Consider the following 18,402-nt stretch of genomic DNA (forward strand, 5'->3'; position numbering starts at 1 on the left):
TGTGGTGGTTGGGTCGGGGCTGGGTAAATGGAGCCCTTGGATTGGTCGCTCCCCCGTGTAATGAATTTCATCTGTTTAACCCAGCATGCTGTACAAATGAGCATCTTCTATTATGTCCTGGCTTATTTCACAACCTGCCCTGCTCCACCCTTCTCCACTCGAGGCCATGCTGTATTTAGATTTTGGTTCCTGGCATAGTAAAATGAGAAGTAGGGCATGAAACAAATTTTACTCAGAGGGGATACTGCCTCTTTAAGACCAAGGAGGCCCCCTTCCTGAGGCAGGAAAGCTCAGAAGGTTTCAGAAAACTTCGAGGGTTGCGATATTCTCTTTTGTTGTTGTTGTTGTCTAATTGATCTCCTTGATTTTCTTCCTATTTAATCTAATCTAACGCTTCTCAACATTTTTCCTTATTTCCTATCATGGCACAATCTAACCCATACTGCCTAGAGGTCACCATACCAAAGTGTGTGCTCTTACCCAGAGATGCCAAGCTCTGTCATGTCTTTGGACTGTTGTCCATGCCATTTCCTCTGGATGACATGTTCTTAAGGTCTGTTAAGCCCAGAAACATATGAGTACACACTCCATATCAGGCCGTAGCTCTATTTTTTTCACCCTACCCCCTATCAGAGGCCTGGCCCAAATGTAACCTCCTGCACAATTTTTTTCTTAACTTCGCCAAGGTAGATTTAATAGTTCCCTTATTCTCTGTTCCCACTCAGTTTTTATACATGAAATAAACTCTTGGGGTTCATAAATTTAACTTTGCTAGTTTAGTCAGTTCAAAAGTTACTCTATAAAATAAGTCTATAAAGTATCATCATTTGTAATTTCGCCAAAGTACAGATGGGAACCATTCTCCCTGAAGACCTGAGAAGTAAGGGTGAGTCACCTCCTCTTGGAAGCCTTTCCTGATACCCCATCCTGACGCAGAGCAGGACAAATTCCCTGAGGAGTGGGGGAGTTCAGGCTGGGCATCCAGAATAAAAGGGCTCTTGACTGAGCATAGGAAAGCACTCAAACACATGCCAGAGTTTAAAAAGTTTATTAGAGAAGGACGGAGAAAAGACCAAGACAGAAAAAGCAAAGACGAGATAAAGCAAAGACAAAAAGCCAAGAAGAGAAGCAAAGACAAGAAAAAGCCCCAAATATTAGGAAATTTGATTTATATATCATGAGTTACAGTTTAAAGATTTTGTTTACCCATGTTCCATTGATGGTCTGGGCATACAGTGAGAAAGTATAAGAGTACATAGCATGAAAAGGTAAAAATATATAGTGCAAAAGGCCTACTGGCAATTCCCAACCTTTGATTTATAGATTCCGCAAGGTTTTAGTCATAGCAAATGAATAATTTTATTTTGTGTAAAGACTCTGTTTTCCTGTTTTCCCATCACTGTTTGGGGAAATGGTTTGTTACCAATCCCAGCAGAAATCTTCCTTTGTTCTGCATGTTTCTTCATGGTCTAGCCATAGGGCTGACCAGCCTGTTATAGTCTCTGAATATATAGTTTGATTTAACTTTCAGTTCTCTTGCCTCCTCCCTACATTAATCACACTCAGTCTCAGATTAGTGTCTCTCTGAATCAGTTGAGATATTCATAAATCCAACCGCAAATGGGATTAACGACATTTAATGATTTCACACTAAAAAGAGTCTGAAGGTGGATGGTTCCAGGGTTTGCTTAGCTCCTCAGCCACGTCAGGGCTCTGGGTCGAGATTTTGGCAAGATTCAGTCATGTTCATGCAGTCACAACGTGATAGCAGTGCTCCAAACTGTATCTCCCCACATAGCTCTACTCACTTTTTCCTTCATTTCACTTTCTTCCAGGAAGCGTCGATTCCTCTGGAAGTCCTCCATAGGCTTTCCCTTTCATTTCATTGGCCAGAACTTGATCATGTGCCCAACCCTAAACCAAATGCCAGAACAGGTGAACCAGATGACCATGCTTCATTTAGATTAGTGGTCCTCAGGTCAGAAGCATCAGTATTACTGGAGAACTTGTTAGACATACAAATTCTTGGGCCTCACCTAGACCTACTGAATCAGAAACTCCAGAGGTGAGGCCCAGGATTCTGGGTTTTAAATGCCCTCTAGGTGATTCCAATGCGTAACAAAATTTAAGAATCACTGGCTTAGATCTAATATGGTTCATCTTGAGCCTGAGGAGGGGTCTACCTACCTGAGCATCTTACCTCCTAGAATAAAATCAGGATTTTATGAATTAAGGAACAGAGAAGGATGCCGTTGGGTAGGCACCACACTTCAATTATTTCCATTTAAAGTATCATTAATTACATTATTTACCCATTGATTTTCTTGCCTGACTCCCTAACCCACCTGAAGGATTCCTGAGAGTATTAAACAAAAAAACTTTTTTTTTCAGAAGAGCCACAAGCTCTTCTGAAAGAAAGGGTTTATTGAACCAAACTATGCTAACCAGAAGAGGATCAGGTCCTGGGGATGCAGTCTGAACCACCAGCATCAGGGCTACCTGGAAAAGACAAACACGTCTGCTGTCCTGGAGTTAATGGGCTTTTTCAGGCAAACAGTTTAGAGAAGAAAGATATGAGTTGTTTTGAAAAAATTTCCATTGGCTACAGATAAAGGGGATGGGAGAAGGTGAAGCAAGGCTAGTTCTGGAAAAGATGCGGAGGCCATAGGAAGAAGTGATTGTTCCTTTGGACTGTTTGTAGGCAATAGTCCAGAAAGTTCTTGCATCAGCAAGAACGAGAGGCACCTGATGGTGGCTCCTGGCTATTCTTTTTAGTTAAGTGGGGAGCGGAGTGGATAGCCACCTGGAAGTTAATTCAGAGTTTCAACACACATTCAGAAAGGTAAGCAGTCTTTTGTTGGTTTTGCCCTGCAGTTGTTAACTGATTAACCTCTCTTGTCTCTTCCTTCAACCCTCTGGCCTGCTGTAATTTAATTTAGGGCATCTCAGAATTTTCTCCTTGTCACGAGTAGAAACTTTGTCTTTTATTAGTGTTTCTATCCCTAGTACAATAGAAGGCATTCGATCAATGTTTGCTGGACAGATAAATAAATATTAAAGTGGCCTTTCCTTTCTAATTGCCCATAACCTTAACAGCTGCTTTCTGCTGCCTCCCACTCAAGGAACATTTTCACATGGGCTCATGTCAGTGAGCCAAGAGCTGTCTCTTCCAGGGGGTCTGAGAACAATTATTTCTTTGCAGATGTGTGCAAATGGAAACTGGCTTTCTAAGTGTGTCTTGGACTTTTGTGAGCATTCGTTTTCGTTCAGGGTGTCCTCAGAGAGCACTGCTGTACAATAGCACAAAACTGAACGTGTTGATTGTTTTTGCTGAGTTCTGGCTGCTGATTCCTGGCTAGCAATCTTTCTCAGAAGCAGCTTTGTACTCTAAGTCAGACATGACCTGGAAGTAGCCAGCAAGCATTATCCCCAGCAAGAGCAGCATCAAGGGCAATAGCATAGCCACAGCACTCACTTTATTCTGCCCAGCACAGTAACCTCAACAAGCCTCCTGGGCTTTCTGAAGTCATTTGTACTAAGGACCCTTTGGTTGTAAATGATAGAAACTCAAAGGCAAAATGGTGAAAATAAAGGGGAGAGAGGAAGACTTATAAGCAAATATATCTAAAAAGTCGTGCCATAGTATCCAGCTGCAGCTGGATGCAGACGCTCAGACAATGTCCTCAGGAATCCTTTCTCTTCACCTAACAACTGAATGTCTTCTACTTGGCCTCATTCTCAGGGAAGCTTTTGCAAAGCAAGGCAGGGGGCACTCCAGAATTATATTCCATTCATTTAGCACCAGGAGCAGAAAGCAAGCCTCTTTTTCACTAAAGTGACAGTGAAAATCCTGGGCTGACTCTCATTGACCTAACTTAAGGTGTATGGACACCCAGTACAATCACAGTGACCAGTTGCTTAGGTTGATATAAGTGCCCAGCTTGTAGTAAGGGCGCTAGGTCAGGTGAGGATCGGTCTTAATGAGGAAACGTGTCCCCCACGCACAAAATCGCAAAAATCATAGGATTGTTCCCAGAGGAGCGGAAATGGCTTCAGAGAAGACAAAATCCACACATGCCCAGCCCACCACTGTTCTTATGCAGAGTCTCCGAGTAGCACTGCCTGAAAAAGGCACCCATACACATACATTAATGCAGAGCTGGATATCATTTTTACAAAACAAGGAAGAAAATGAAGTCCCTCCTATAGACAAAGAGTGCAGACTCTTTCTTTCTCCTACTGGCTTGAAATAGCTCCCAGCCCTACTAGGGGTGGGGGAGGGTAGCACCAACGACTTCATTCTGTAATTTAATCCTCCAGAGCATCTGCCCTGAACATTCAGCTCTCGAACACCCTCCTCTCCCCGCAACAGCTTCTTGGCCTGCTTGAGACTGTCTTTTATAATCATCAGTTAACATCTGCGATATTTTAAATGTGGCAGGAAAGATTTTTTTTCTCCTTTACCCTTCTTCATCCTGGGTTGAATACAAAGATTAGAATAACAAAATTAGCAGACATGCCTCTTAACGTAATAGCCTAAAGATTTGTTCAGTTGGGAAGTGTCAACGGATTGGATACCTTCATCTGCCACTCCCGGAGGACAGGCTCTTGCAAAGGCCTCCCTGGCCCTCTTTATCCAGCACTCTCCTGGCCCAAAGCCCTGGATCCATCCAGGGAAGAACCAGATGAAGCTAAAGGACTGAATTCAAACAGAGAGAGCCAAGGAATAAGAAAAGGAAGAGCCCCCATGGAGAGGTAGAGATAAGAAATCCAAGGGGGTAGAAATCTTCCGCAGAAGGTCTCTATGCTGTCTTCTAGGGGGCCCATATTTTTTCTATCTGCAAGTAGACAGTGTGGCTCTATGTGGAGATTTAATCTTTAAACTGATGACAAAATTAAGGACATAGCCCGTTCTCCTACCTAGCTTTGACCAGAAGTGGGAGAACTAGTAAGATACAAGGCAAAGAAAAAAGAGGCAATCTTGCTCCGACAGTTCTAAACTGAGATTTTCCATACCAAGGAAGAAAACCAGCAGGGCAACTGGTAAAACAGCAGAGAGCTTCCCGCACCACTATCTCCAGAACCTCCTCCCCCTGCCCCCATTCGCGGGCCCTCTAATGCACATTCTTCCAGACTCCATGTCTGTGCTTCATCAGCGCATCCATTTGTGGCGTGAATCAGACAGCCACTTCCTTTCCAACACAGGGGTAAATCAATGGGATCACATGTTTATTTATGTCTAAAGCGTTCAGCCAGTACGTTGCGAAGCATAATGCATCAGAAAAAAGAAAGATATATTTTGCTGATTTTAAAATCTCCAGTGAACTCATTTCTCAAATAGATATACTTCTCTGTTGAACCTATAACCCTCCCTTACATGTGTATATTATGAATCCTTTTCAAGGAACTCACTCTGTCTTTCTAGCAGTTAAGTGCAAGTTGACTTCTTTATTTATGGGTTTCTTCTTAAGGGAGCCTTTTTTTTCTCCCTACAGACCCCAAAGACTCACTTGGTTTTCTTTCTCCTTTCCTCACTGCTGCTATTTTCTGTCTTTTGTGTCTATATTGATCAGAGATGTTAGTAGCATATGAGGACACTCTCTAGCTAGTTGACACAGAAAGGGATAAACTAAAGGGTATTATGTAGCCTATGCATTTCTTAAAGGACTAGGGAGGGCACCAGCCTTGGATTAGGGAACCACCTCAGTAAACTCTTTAACAATAACCTCATTTTTGCCACCACAGGCCACTTAGCATCTCTGACCAGGATTCTCTTTGTAATTCCAGAGTGTATTATCCACACTGTAGACAGCTTAGATTTATTTATTACAATTTCCAGCAGATGGTGCCTTATTCTAATATAGTAGTATACTAATGACAATTTTTTTTACAGATGCTTCAGGCAACATTAGTTCTCTTTTTCTAATTAATACAAAGATGCTGTATAGGTTATCAGGAACCATGCCCATGACATCAGATATTGACAATAGAAACCCCACCACGCTGTTCCTGAAGAACCCCAAACCTCCACAGTGGTGCCTGTCAGAAGATGCAGTTTCCTCGCCCTCAGCCAGGGCCTAGCTTCTGCCTTGAAGTCTCACCAGGTGAGTGGTCTGAGGTACCCCAGCAGCACAGGAGTCTAGCAAGGGTAGGCTCCTCCAGCTCCTGCACACAGGATTGTGTGTGAATGGTGTTCTGCAAACCAACCCACAAGGCCTACCTCCAAGGTTAGCAGTAGAGCACATCATGTGTCCCCTCTCTGCCTTCTTCACTGTTGCTGAAAAACAACACAGCCTCTGATATTCAAAAGATTCGGCCAATCCCTATGGTGAAAATCCAAGGAGTCATACAGGAGAGAGGCTTTCGAATCAGCAAAAGTGTCCCTTTTTATGGTGCATTATGCTTTGTAATTTAGTCATTGAATGTTGTATGACACAAGCGACTGAAAAACCTCCAAAAGCTCTCTCTATTCTTCCTTCAGTCTGCGTAGAAATGCAAATGAAGCTTCTGTTCCCACAAGGTAATCTGAGCACATACATAAATAATCGACCACTCCCAAACCTGACACCTCATCCGAATGACAGTAAAGGAAGAGAAAGTAAGGGAGTCATCAACAGCTAAAGGATTTCAGAGGCATGAGAACAGAGGAAACCACTGCCTTGAATATGTGGGGAGAGTCTGACTCACAGCCCCTCAGAGGGTTTATGTCAAGCTGTCCCTAAACAGACATGACTACACAGCTGCTAGGTCTACTAACTTGCCACATTGTCACAGGCAGTAAAAAAATAACCAGCCCAAACAGATTTTGACAGTTTATTATTCATAGCGTGGCAGGCAGCATGAGCCCCAAGTTTGCATCAGATCTACTTGCCCCTCAAGCCTCAGGAGGCAATGTGGAGCCAGCACGGGTGAATACTGCCCACACAGAGGTCCACCTCGAAGCCAAGGAAACCCCCCAATCCTATACCCTGTTAGCTTATCTGCCCCACCTGTACCCCAGAGGAGGACAGTATCTTTATTATATTGGTCAGGAAACAAAACTATCCTCTGACCCAGGGAGAGACATTATCTCTAGCTTCCAAGGACATTTGCAGTGCAAACAGTCTGGAAAAGGTTGTCTGGACAAACGCTGTCATAAAATGTGTAGCAATGCCATGGAGAATTACCTCCCAACATTCTGTAGGAATGACAGAAGCAGATGGAAAAGTGAGGAGGAAAGCAAGGAGTCAACAAAAGTTCTGCGTAGGAGGGACCATGTCTCACCACTGCTCCAGCCCCAGGGGAGGGGTGGGAGAGAGAGTCTTAGGCTGTTACCTTTGCACCCGCTCAAATTCCAGGACAGATATACTGGATTTCCCCGATGCATTTTAAGGCTCCTTTTGGCTTATGGATATCCCAGGATATTATGAAATGAGGGTTAGTCATAGAGGATAAGTCAAATAGGAGCTGAGCAAAGGTTCAGGGACAGACAGAAATCACTAGGTTGCAATGATATTGGTGAGGTGCTGGCTACGGTTGAAGAGCTCTCAAAGCACAAGCAGCCTAACCCATCAGCTCAGGTAATGATGGGTGAGGACCACCGCCTTACATGTAATGACTCAGCTCCCACTCACTTCCTGGTCCTTGAATAAAGTCATATTCCTGTCCAGGTGGCCTCTTCAGGTCAGGCCCTGTCTCAGGAACTGCCAAACTTCTTTCCTCCTCTAGAGATATTCACCTTTTAGAATTAAGCTAGATAAAGTATGGAGGAACAAATTATGGTCAGAAACAAAATGTACACATACCAACTTTGGCAATGTGAAAGTAAAATTACAGATGTCGGAAACTGGAAAATAAAGCATGGAAGGAAGAGTTTAAGAGAAACACAATCCCACCCCAAAAAAAGGGTTTATTCAAGAACAACAACAAAAAAATGCAATTCTAGACATAAGGTTTTGTGTCCAACCACATGCAAGTCAAGAAACAGAAGGAGAAAAACAAGTACAGTGACTTTTCATTGGCTGAGTTGTAACAGTCTTTCATTGGCTGAGCGGTTGTTGGATGAGAAGATTTTCCTTTCTTCCTGCTGGAGTGGTAGAGTAGTTGGAGATGGAAAGTAGTCTTCAATTTTGTGGACTTTGCTGTATGTAAGCTACAGCCCATCTCCAAAGTACTCTTTCCTCCACTTTCTTTCTGTGATATTCATCAATGTTGTTTTGGGTAGCAGTACTTCATTCTTTTTCATTGCTGTATATAAATAGTACTGTATCATATTGATATACCAAAATTATCCTTTTTATTGTTGTGGGGTATCTGGTCCTAGGATGATGAACTGTTGAAGCCACAGACAGACTAATCTTTCGCCTCCCCGCCCCAGCAGCTGACGAGTCACTTCTGGTCCAACCAGGACAGACCTTCCAAACCTTCATTCCCACCACGCAGAAGCCTCTTTTTTGGTTTTAATAAAGGGAGAAGTAAATAAGATACTGCTTAAAATCATTGGAAGAAGAAAGAGAGACTTAAGTCCATTATTTTATGTTTAAATAGTAACCAATAGAGAACTAAAGATAAAGATGTAACTCTCCTGGGTGAGGAGTGTGAGTGAGCTAAATCTTATTATTCACAATAGGAAGTCAAGAGATAATGTCTAAAGTTGATAAACCAAGAAACAGCAGTGTAAGCATAGTATTTAGACATACAAACATAATTACCTAAAAACCAAAATCAAGTTGCTTCTTCTAGGTAGCAGAGAATATTCCTGGTACACAGGCATAAGTGTACAGGGCTGTAGAATTTAATTTTTTTTTTAATTGCGTACCTATATTACTTATTTAATATGTTAAATAATTTTAAGAACTAGAAACGGGATTATGCTTGCCTCCCCTCTCCTCCTGTAGGGTTCCATGAACAAAATGTTTTTCCATTTCTTTTCTTCTTTTATTCCTGGTGAGACTCATCAATTTAACCTTCTTCTCTGCTCCACAAGCACCTATATTAAGGATATTCATTGTCTCAAACACTTTACAGCTGAACCAAATGCCTGAGACCCAAACGAGGCATTTCCATCTTATTTATTTGTTCGTTTATATATTTATTCATTTATTCATTCAGTATATATTCTGGAACTGTATGATATATGCTGGGAATATAAGGGTGAGTTTGACAGATTAAAAACTCTGCCTTCAAGGAGATTATAGTCCATTAGGAGAGAAGCCTGATTAATTATACACATGCAGTTACTGTGATAAGTGCTATGAAATAAAAATAAAAGTGTAGGGAGTCGTGAGTGCTAGGGGCAGAGGGAGTTGTTAGGTGAAAGAGGAAGTCTAATGTGGTTAAGGTGCTGTCGCTGTGCTTTGGGAGACTCACAGCTCAGCATAATCATAACTAATATGACTGTTTCAGGTACAGCTCTATCTGCCTGACACACCTGACAACACTCTTTTCTCTCTGGGCCCTGCCACATCCTTGGGGCTGTATGTGGGGAAAAAGACAGAGTTCTCTCTGCTCCCAGGGTTTGTGTCTCTCCACACCCATCCACCCACCCCGTCCCTGCTGAGCCCAAGGTCCTCTCACTTGGGAATTCATCATCTTCCATGCACCCAGGCCATCTACTCCACCCACCCTAGTTGGAGAAATCTTTATAGATTCTGAGGGCTGGAGCATTGCTTTTACAGCAGATTATTTCTTAGTCCTTTCTATTCTCTTCAGTACTAGGTTGTTCAAACTCAAACGCTGAACTGAATGTGGAAGAGAATGGCAAAGACGTTATAGGAAATACAGGGTGGGTAGATTAATATTACCCTGCCATATATTTATAAGGGTGACTATTCACAACTGATAATTAGCAGTTAAATTTGTATATATGTAGCGTGTTTGGTACATAAGAAATGCTGCAGTTTTTAGGTTTCTATTTTTCGTGTTTGGTTTTGTTTTCTTTGGTTGTTGGCCCTGTAAATCAGGAAGAGCCCTGCTCCATGAGGGGACGATCAGATTTAGAATGGAGCTTATAAGGAATGACTTAATATGACTTTTACCAAATAAATTATGAGGGGGAAGGAGCTAGGTGTCTGAAAGGATTATCATTGCCTGACACATGGGAGAAATTTATTAAATATCGATCCAATACGTGAACAAGAGTGTTGGGTCTCAGAGCAAGCTACTCAAAATATTCCATTCTGGAATATTGATTATTTTGAATTAAAGTTACTTGAGAAACAGCCAGTGCAAGTAAGACACTCTGCCCCTCCTCTCTGTTTCCCTGAAAGCAGGAAATAAATCATCCATGTGAAAGTTACCCTCCTTCCACCGGGAGGTAGAGAAACATCCTTATCACCAGAGACAGGAAATTTTTAGGGCTAAAAGCCTATACTGACAAACCTGTTACTTCTTTACTAATTTACTACCCAAAGCCCAAACTCTCCTTAGACTCTTCTTCACTAATTAAGCAACCAAGCCTGTTTCTTTTTCCTGTCAATTCTTCACAAATGTATTGTTTCTTTGTCTAAAATATATAAGAGCTGCATGTTTTCGTCATTTCTTTAGGTCCAATGTCTATGAGACCTTTATGAATTAATTTTTTTCTCCCGTTAATCTGACTTGTGTCACTTTAATTATTAGACCAACCAAAAGAACCCAGAAGAGTAGAGGGAAATTAGCCCCTCTCCAACCAGAGAAACCATGTTCTGATAGAGCGAGAAATCTGGGAGCCCTCCTCCGTATCCTTGTTCCCTTTATTTAATCCATCACCCAATCTTATTGAGTTTACATTCACTCTCTCTTGAATTAGCTCTTTTCTATGCCCTGTGCCATCCCAGTCATCATTGTTTCTCAGTCAGAGTCAGTGGTAGCCCATGACCAGGATTGCTGTAGGCCTCATATAAATAGCTTTCTCAACCACTAAACTTACAGAGGGACAAGACCCAGGAGACAATGAGAAAGGGGGAGCCAGGAGGCTACCTAGCTACTTAAGAGTGCATGACAACTAAGAAATAAGCTGCCGTCAATATTAGCCATATTGCATGACTTCCTATGATTGTTGCATGTGATATTAGCATGAAGCTAATCCAAGAATGGGGCCATTTCATGTCAAAAACAGAGAGGCTCTGAGACACTTCTGAGAGAAAGAACTTTAATTGTCTTGGATCTTCAGTGTCAGAAATCACAGGGAGGATTAAACCCCAAAAAGGAAGCAAGAGAGGAAAATAAAATCTGAGTTGGAAACTTTGAGCTTGGACTAATAGACCTTCTCAGGAAACCTACAACTTATAAAGTACTGTAAAACGCCAGAGCGGATAGTCACATAGGCCCCCTCACATAGAAGGGTCCCATGCTTAGTTAATGCTGTGTCACCACCTTGAAATTCTTAACAACTTTTAAACAAAGGCCCCTGCATTTTTATTTCCCATGAGGCCCCAATACTATGTAGCTTGTCCCAGCAAGGGCAATTTACTATACGGAACCTGAAAAACAGAATTCTAAATAGTTATTTCATGGTTTCAATTTTACCAGGGGATATAGCTTAAGAGAAGAGCGTTTGACTGTAATTTAAGCAAAGCTGTTCCTTTCCTAAAGGAAAGACTTTTTTTCCCCCCCCCTTTTCAAATGATCTGGTTTCACAGTGGGGAATGCATTAGAGAAGAGTCAGCGTGGACGTAAGTGCCGGCCCTTCTCCCTTGTCACTCTCACTGCACTCTGAAGGCTGCTTACTGTCGACACCCACGACTCCACCTGAAGAGTCTTTTCTGGTCACAGGAGGCTGCGTGGCCTGCACAAGGGGCAACAGAGAGCGCTGGAATGTGAGTGCCTCCAGAAGCTGCTTTCAACCAGTGGGGAACAGAGATTTAATGGCTCTGCACCTCACCTTCCTCAGCCCTCAGGAGTAGGGAAATCTGGAATAATTCTGAGGCATGTCTACCCTACTCACAGCGGTCTGTCCTGCAGCGAGCTCAGTTGCTCACTTTGTCGGCTCTCTTCCTCTCCCCATCTCACTTCTCCATTTGCCTATTGGCGTTTCCTGAAATTACCTCCTGAATAAACTACGGGCACTCACCTCTTCATTTTGAGATACCTCTAGGGGAACCCAAACAAAGACAACAAGTCATTTCATCAAAATTTCAAAGAGTCATGTGAATGGCAACTTGTGTACAGTTCAGAGGCTACTCTCACTTCAGTTTGCCTCTGCGCTGGCAAACAAAGAGTGCCAAGCATACACACTAGACAAGGATTCAAGTAGTTGAGTAGATGGCTTCTCAGTTCCTCTCTGAGCAGTGGCCCCAGAGTTGGGAACCTGCTAAGTCAGAGGGGTCTAGAGCTGCAGATCTTTTATGCCATCAAGTTGAGAGAGAGGCCTCATCAGCCCCAAGGACCTACCTCTTGCCATGTAAGGAAATTCTTGCTAAACTGTCATTACTTCGTGTTCTGCAAGTGACAGAAACCTAGGGACATGGCTTAAACAAGTAGGGAGTTAATTTGACTTTCACATAGCAGATTGGCGGGATGTGCTTGAGGGCTGGTACGGCACCCTTTCTAAGCTTTGCTTCGCTCTGCATGACCTTCATTTCCAAAGTCTCCTCAGTCTCCAAAATGACCGCTCACAGTCCAGCCATTGTATCCATGTCCCAGATAGCAGGAGCTCACCCTCTCCCTTAAGGTTCCTTGGCAGATGTTGTACATATTCTTTTCTGCCTTTATCCCAATGGCCAGAATCTAGTCTCATGACTCTAACAGAGTGCAAAGAAGTCTGAGAAATGTCATCACTCTGGATAGCGTGTGCTCAGCTAAAAATTAGGTGTTCTATTTCTAGGAGAACAGACATTGGAAGCAACTAACGACCTCCACGACCCCAGCCTCAAAGAGTTTCTTGGGCCCTAATAGGGCCCAGTTAGAGCAGAATAAATCCCACTTGCCCTAGAGAGGTACAGACATGTCCAAAAAGTCACTGGCTCTGATGGAACCCTGCAAACTGAAAGGAGGTGAGCAGGAGATGCCGACCTGAAGAGATGATAACTGAGGTCCAGGTGTTCTCCACTATCACAGCATACATAAGCCCCTCTACTACCCCCATAGATGGAACTCAGGGAAAGAGAAGGACCCCACATTAGCTTGGAACATGTTTGTATTCCCTTAGTGAAATGAGGATTGTGGTGGCCATAAGGAGTGTTCACAAATATTCTGGTTCTCCTCCTCCTGGACAGATGGTAGAATTTGCATTGCCCTGCCCCCTTGAAGTTAGCTGTAGTCATGTGATATACTTTGACCAATGACATGTGAGCGAAGTGAGATGTTTTCTGCTTAAGCTGAAGATTAAGAATTTATGATGGTTGATTTTATGTGTCAACTTGTTTAGGCCATGGTACCCAGTTTTGGGTCAAATTCCAGTCTAGATGTTACTGTGAAAGTATTTTTTAGATGTGATTAACATTTAAATGAGTAGGCTTTGAGTAAAGCAGATTATGCTCCAGAATGTGGGTGTGCCTCGTGCAATCAGTTTAAGATCTTAAGGGAAAAAACTGAAGTCCTCCAAGAAAAAAAGAAATCTGTCTCCAGACTGCCTTTGGACTTGAGCTATATAACATTAACTCTTCCCTGGGTCTCCAGCCTGCCCTGCAGATTTTGGATTTGCCAACCCCCACAACTGTGTGAGCGAATTCCTCAGGATAAATCTCTGTCTCTGTCTGTCTCCATCTATCTGTATGTCTCTCTGTCTCTCTGTCTCTGTGTGCCCACACACATTTTATTGATTTTTGTTTCTCTGGAGAATCTTGACAATATAGAGCCTATATGCAATTTGTCACAGCTTTTTTTGCTACCACAGTGACCTTGGCATGTGAAAATGAGCCCTAGATCCCAAAGTGATAGTACCAAGTATAGTCCCTCTGCCAACCCACAGAGGATAGGTAGCATAAGCAAGAAATTACCCTCCATTGTATTAAGCCACTGAGTTTTGGGGGCTGTTTGTTGTCGCAACGTAACCTAGTTTATAGATGGGTACAGGGAGGCAAAATAGAAATTAGAATGGCATAGAAACATGAAGATCTATATCTTCAATTCTGGAGTTTGCAAACTAAGATTTCAATCCTGCTGCAAGTACTCACCATTTCTTATTACTTCTGGCCAGGATTATCCCAGGGCTTGAAGCCCTGAAGGACCAGAAGCAGCTCTCTAAGTTTTCCCTGCTTACAATGTTCCTGGAATCACTGTTCTGTTCCCATGCCTCCACCCTTCATTCAAGCTTCCCAGGCTCTAAAATTACCTTTTCCTCTCAATTTAATAAAAATGTTCCCCTTTTCTTCTTAGTATAAGAGATCACAATTATGCAACAAGAGATAATAAGCAGATTCCCTCCAACATGTGAATAGAAGCTTCATTTTCTCAATGGGATTTGAATTTGAAAAAAAAAAAAGATTTAAAAACAAAACAAAAATCTTACACAAATGAAGCTGTATTTGGTGAAATTCCAGAAGTGCGATCAAGTGAGGAGATTTCCTGAAGTAAGAGAGATATCTGGGAGTAAGAGGAATGTTTCATAGGTGCTCTGCAGATGGTACCAATATTGTTGGATATTGTGCTTTGGATTTCTGGGTGCTTTCGAGTGGCAGGAAGTCTTCAGGGACGCTTCAGAGCAACTTCCTGTGTTGCCCAATGATCCCCATTTCTCCTTCCAGATGGCTCTTAACGATAGCTCCTATAGCCTCACAGCTTTTCCTACCCATCCTCGGGCCCAGCTGCCAGCCACTTTGTTTTCCACAGGGCTTGTGACCTTTATCTGGGGTAAGGTCCTTGCAACCTGATACAGAAATACCCCAAGGAGCCACATCTCTCCTCTTACTTCACCCAAAGAGGCTGACCTCTAGTCCCAAATGTAATGTATATTCATAAGAAATCAACTAGGTTAAAATGCAGATTCAGAGATCCAGATTCTGATTTAGTAGGTTGAGATGCAGCCCAGAAAGCTGCATTTTTATAAGCCTCCTTCTCCCAGGTGGCTCAAATTCAGATGGTAGTCAGACTAAACTTGGAGAAATGGTGCTCCAGAGAGATGGGGTGAGGTGTTAGCACTGTCTGCACTCCTGATTTTCCGGCTAACTCTTTTCTAGTAAGCTCTGACTTCTTAAGGATGTCACTGGGCCATCTGCTGGCATCCTAAAACAAAACAGACAAATAAAAGATGGAATGTTGCTTCTGGGAATTTCTGTGCCATTTTTCTTTTCTTTTTGTTTACAAGGGGATGGGTTTTTGTTTATGTGATTTAATCTTTGATGACGAAAATGAGAACAAATGATTGTCTCTTCTGCCACTCAATTTTTACCATATTTGCAGAGGACTTAAAAATAACCACAAAAGAAGTAACCAGCTGTGAGAGTTCTCAAAGGAAATTTGGGAAAATAAAGAGTTAAATGAAATTTGTTAATGCAGTGTCTTTATAAACCTGTTTATTGCCAATTGCTATAGGGCAGAATCAAATGTCAAAAAGACTTAATCCTACTGGCCAGTTGAAGGGTTAATTTCTATGGCCTTCGGGGAAAAGGATGTGGAGTCTGCCACACCTGGAAGTAATTATCCCCGCCTGGCTCCTGCTCAGCCCCAAGCCGGTTCTCTGACTGAAATGCGTACGCTCCCTGGTGGTTAGAAGGTAAACTACAATTTACCTCAGGAGAAGAAAATCAGTTTTAATATCCTTGCATTTATTTCACCACTTAACACCCACAAAGAGCTTTTTCAGGGACAGATCTGCAGGTACAGAGTCCTCTTCAAAGATGTATCAAGGCTGTTTGATAGGTAAGGATGTCATAGCTCCAGTGGCATCCTCACACTTCATTCTACACATCTTAAAACATTTGGATACTTAGATACTTCACAAATGCAGACATTTAGCAACCCTTAAAAGCAGTTTTTGCTAAGCCCAACTCTATACACTGAATCAGGCTAACCCACCAGTGCATGCCACAGAAAGCACTCAATAAAGATCAAGCCCCAAAGTCAGCATGGACCCTCTTGCTCCACCTGCACTCACATTTCAATTCCAAGCCTGCCTGCCCAGCTTCTCCTCTCCTTTGCAGTGTCTATTTTTCCAATCCAACACTATCCCCCCATATGAACCCCAGAATATGCTCCCAGGAACAGAGCCTGCATTTACCTGTGTCCCCTGGGCTCCATATGGATCACGTGTCCATTCCTTCCTCACCATTCTAATTAGGGAAAATCTCACAGCTTCTAACCAGGAATTAATAGAAAAAGGCCTCTGAACCTTCAAAAGGGGTTAGCCTTCAGCTAGACACTCTACTCACACATAAGATTTTTTAAACTATAAATTACAGATACATTCTATTTAAAAAATCAAATACAACATACAGAAGCTATTGTTGCTGGTTTAGAACATATCCTTTAGAACTTTCTATATATATTTACATATATAAATGTACATAGAGAAATATAGGGTTTGCGAGCCTGTGAGCCTATGTTTAAAAAAAAAATAGGATCATATTGTGCCTGTCCTCTTTTGCAGTCTGATTTTTTAAATTAAAAATAAGACTGATCAATAAATCTTTCCATGTGTATATATACGGAGCCATTTAGTTATTTTTAACTGTTTCATATACTAATCCATAGTGTTGGGAGTTAGAAAGCCAAAATAATATTTCCTTTCTTTCCTAAGTCTTAGATCTATAGAGAAAGAAGGCAATGGAGGCAGATAGATATAAATCAAAAACTGACAAAAGTCAAAATGTCTGCGTTGCTAACAAGCTGATTGGAAACACATGGCTTAAGGGTCCATCTAAAAGGACTTGCTATTTTTACCCCTGAATGAATATGGAATTACCTGTTGGGTCACAGATATTCCAGGACATCCAACATGTCCTCAGGCTTCAGAGCTTGCTACAGAGCAGTGCACAAGCTAGAATGCCCTCCAATCAGACACCTCGGAAGATGGCAGCAAAAGGGCTAACCTATGGTGCTCAGCTCCTGCTACCTAACTCACCAATTGAGCGAACCAGTCCTCTTCCCATAGGGATGAATGAATGAATGAATGAATGAATGAAAGGTGGAAGGAAGATCAAGAGCAAAATCTAGAATCTAACTGAGACCAGGGAAATGAAAATTCTCCTGAACATTTTCCAGCCTTTTGTTCTTTAGCCCGAAATCCACAGGGGCACTGTTAAGAAGAGATCAGGCATTAATCAGAATGTTCTGTCTTCTATATTCATGAATCTATTCCCTCAATAACAATCACTGCTCTTCTACAAATCTGTCCTGTGGACAGTTTTTTGGCCTCACAAGACTCTACTATAAGTTAGGGTAGTTAATTTATTAAACAGCTCCTAGAACTTAATGTTGCCTAAACCAAAAATGTGCTCCATATTATGTTTCCCATCAAAAACATGCACAATCATAACATCCAATGCAACTCACCAAAGGTAATGGGGCAAGGAGATATGCCTCTCAAAAACGTAGTATATAGTCTGACATCTTAGTGAGGCTGCAGTGGTAGCAACTGCTCTCAGAACTTCGTTATGCCACCCAAGAATGACAAGAAGAAGAAAGATGCCAGAAATTCAACCAAGAAAGACAAAGACCCAGTGAACAAATATGCGAGCAAGGCAAAAAGGAAGAAATGATCCAAAGGCAAAGTTCAGGACAAGCTTAATAATCTAGTCTTGTTTGACAAAGTGACATATGACAAACTCTGTAAGGAAGTTCCCGACTATAACCTTATAACCCCAGCTGTTGTCTCTGAGAGACTGAAGATCTGAGGTTCCTTGGCTAGGGTAGCCCTTCAGGAGTTCTTTAGTAAGGGACTTATTAAACTAGTTTCAAAGTAAAGAGCTCAAGTAACACCAAGGAACACCAAGGGTGGAGATGCCCTAGCTGCTGGCGAAGATGCATGAACAACAGGTCCCACCAAGTGTATACTTAAAAAAAATAGAAGTTTATTACATCAAAAAAATGCAATATATGTCATAATAAAGGCCATATATTAGAATCGCACAGCTAACAGCATACTGAATGATGAAAAACTGAAAACTTTTTTCTAAGATCAAGAATAAGACAAGGATGCGTGCTTTCACCACTTCTATTCAACGTGGTATTGAGAGTGCTAGCCAAAGCAATTAGGCAAGCAAAAGAAACATAAGGCATCTAAATCTGAAAGATTTAGAACTAAAACTGTCACTATTTACAGATGGCATGATCTGACATACTGAAGACCATAAAGACTCCACCAAAAAACTATTAAAACTAACAAAGAAATTCAATAAAATTGCAGGATACGATTTCAATATACAAAAATTTGTTGTGTTTCTATACACTAATAATGACCTATTAGAAAGAGGTCATTTACAATTTTATCAAAAAGAATAAAATACCTAGGAATAAATTTAACCAAGGAGACGAAAGACATGTACACTGAAAACTATAAGACAC

General features: G+C 41.9%; 1 pseudogene; it reads left to right on the forward strand.

Moving 5' to 3' along the window:
• Positions 1-17,492: 17,492 nt before the first annotated feature.
• On the forward strand, positions 17,493-17,867 carry LOC120586127 (40S ribosomal protein S25-like; annotated as a pseudogene).
• The last annotated feature ends 535 nt before the right edge of the window (positions 17,868-18,402 follow it).

Source organism: Pteropus medius, unplaced genomic scaffold (genome assembly GCF_902729225.1).
Source record: "Pteropus medius unplaced genomic scaffold, Ma_sr-lr_union100, whole genome shotgun sequence".
Taxonomy (NCBI): Eukaryota; Metazoa; Chordata; class Mammalia; order Chiroptera; family Pteropodidae; genus Pteropus; species Pteropus medius.